The 2319-nt window shown below is 38.9% G+C and overlaps 1 long non-coding RNA gene across 1 annotated transcript; it reads left to right on the top strand.

Annotated features, from left to right (window-relative positions):
* Nucleotides 1–970: 970 nt before the first annotated feature.
* On the top strand, nucleotides 971–2096 carry LOC120011422. Its single transcript, XR_005471020.1, has 3 exons — nucleotides 971–1307; nucleotides 1447–1530; nucleotides 1608–2096. It is a non-coding gene; the product is annotated as an uncharacterized LOC120011422 (long non-coding RNA).
* Nucleotides 2097–2319: the final 223 nt, after the last annotated feature.

Genomic DNA, 2319 nt, shown 5'->3' with positions numbered 1-2319 from the left:
CTCAGAGCCATGAGAACCCGAATCCTCTCCTCATGCACAACCTCCAAGTGTAGACTCAATCAATGTTATGCTTAAGCAAGCACTGCGTGCTGATGATCGTGCACTTCTTTTAGATTGCTTATACACACAAGATGATAAGGTAATTTCTTACTGAATAATATCGAAGCTCGCCATCACATGTAAATTCACCTGATAAATCTTCTTGAAGCAGGTTATTGCACACTACAGATGTTCTCAAGCTGTTGCATTCCCTTGTTTCTGTAATTCAATAAAGGTACAAAGATTTGCTCTAGCAATGTGAATTTAGGCACCTTTCACATAGAATACCATGGCTTTCTTCTCTGCTATCCAGTTTAGATGATCATTGCTTTATTAAATCCCTGAACCTAATGAACTTTATAGAATAACAACATAATTTTTAGTTTTAGTTCCTGCTATCAGCGACAATCATGATTGTATGGAATGCATTACTATCTCTGCTTTATAGAAGATAGAGTAGAGATCATCAATCATAAGAGCAGTTTTAAGTACTTGCTATAACTGGTTATTCATAGTCCTATTCTGAAGTTGTTCAGCGTCATCATCATAATTATCACAGCCTTCATTTTCCAAACAAGTTGGGTTCGGTTATATGAATGCATCAAAGAAGGAAGTAAGTGTTTCAATGCACTATGTGGATGCTCTTTTGCCATTTGTTCCTGTCCAAAATGACTTTACGCCATTCCTAAAAGAAGCTCATTCTTTATAACCCCATAATGTCTAGTTTTATTCTATCTCCACTAAAAAATATCTCCTACTTGAATTATCTCGACTCTTTACACCACAGCATGAACATATATTGTTCATGGCCATCTCAGAGAAGTTGATCATATGATCGTATATTTGATTGGCCAGTCTGAAAATAAGTTGTGTTAGCTTTTGGAGTTAGCAGGGAAAAATAATACATGCAATTGAGAGTAACATACAAGTAATGTTCTAATTGATAAAGCCAGTAGTACTAATGTCTGGTTGGAAGACATACTAATGTGAAAAAAAAAACTAGTTGATCTTTTGAGAGTTCTTTGAATCAATTACTTCGATGAATATGCCCTGCTTCAACCAAAGAGCGTCGTTGGAGTCTGGTTCAACAGTTGAAGATGGCTGAATAAGCAAGTTTACTCGAATAATGAGTTTGATAATTAGCATGTTTGTGCAGGGGTGCAGTGTTGGCATGTGATCTTCCATGGCTAAGAAGTCTACTTCTTCAACATGCAAGTGGAATAATGTCTCATGAATCTTCTTTACTAGCCCTTAATTCTTTATATCAGGTATTCCATTTTGAAAGAATCTGTGACAAAGCCCTCTTTTTTTAACTTCGGAAATGGAAGGGCCAATTTAACCTCTTTTAGTATTAAATCTAAGCGAAGTTGTTTTGCATTATCTAAAAGTTATGTATTGCTTATGCAGCTTAGTGAATCCAGAATCTCAACATTCAAATCAGCCATTCAACTATCAAGTTGCTTGGAGCCTTGGGACTCTCTTTATGGAAAGGTGGGTTATTTCTAGATTGTTAGTTTCAGCACTAATAATGTTCCGGATCAATAATCGTGTAGGGATTCTGTTTGCAGATTGATGATGATTCCTTTGAAGATCATGTTGGCAGTAAAACCAGGAATATATGAGGACAAGGATGACAGCGATGAAGACATATCTGACGAGGCCACGGAATCTGATCAAGATGAAAAAAGTAGTAACGGATGATGAAGCACTTGGTCGACTCAGTTGATCAATCATTCAGCCATCTAGTGATATCGCCAACATTCGTTAAAGGAATAGGCTCCGGACCAGCTAGCATAAAGAGCCCAACGTGTCGTGTTGTGCCTTGGTTAATAGGAGGCACAGTATACGCAGGAGTCGAAAATCAAAGCAAAAGGGGAATATACGCAAGGAAGGACTGTAGTTTTATTTAAGGATTAATAAGAAAAGCTAATTGAACCTTGCAAATTACAATCCTCGCCCAGAGTAAGTACTGACCATCTCTTAGCCTAGTAGTTACACTAGGAGTGGTGGTCTGGTGGTGTTTTTCATAATCTTCATCTGGATTTTCCATCCCGAAAGTGCGTTTCGCTGCTTCTATGGCGCCCACTGCCATGTTCTTCACTCTCTCATGTCTGTTCCAGTATTCCTCCAGTCTTGTCTTCACTTTGCTCAGTCGTAGCTCGGGCATTTTGGGCCTTCTGCCTTCTCCTTGACCCTTTGGGTCATCTCGTATGTCTTGTCCTTCGCTTCCTGGGCCTTCTCCTTCATGGGCTCCGTCATCTGGCCCGTTTTCTCTTACAT

The sequence above is a fragment of the Tripterygium wilfordii genome, chromosome 12, assembly GCF_013401445.1.
Source record: "Tripterygium wilfordii isolate XIE 37 chromosome 12, ASM1340144v1, whole genome shotgun sequence".
NCBI lineage: Eukaryota > Viridiplantae > Streptophyta > Magnoliopsida > Celastrales > Celastraceae > Tripterygium > Tripterygium wilfordii.
The sequence above is the reverse complement of the archived record's forward strand: the minus strand, read 5'-3'. Positions and strand labels throughout refer to the sequence as shown.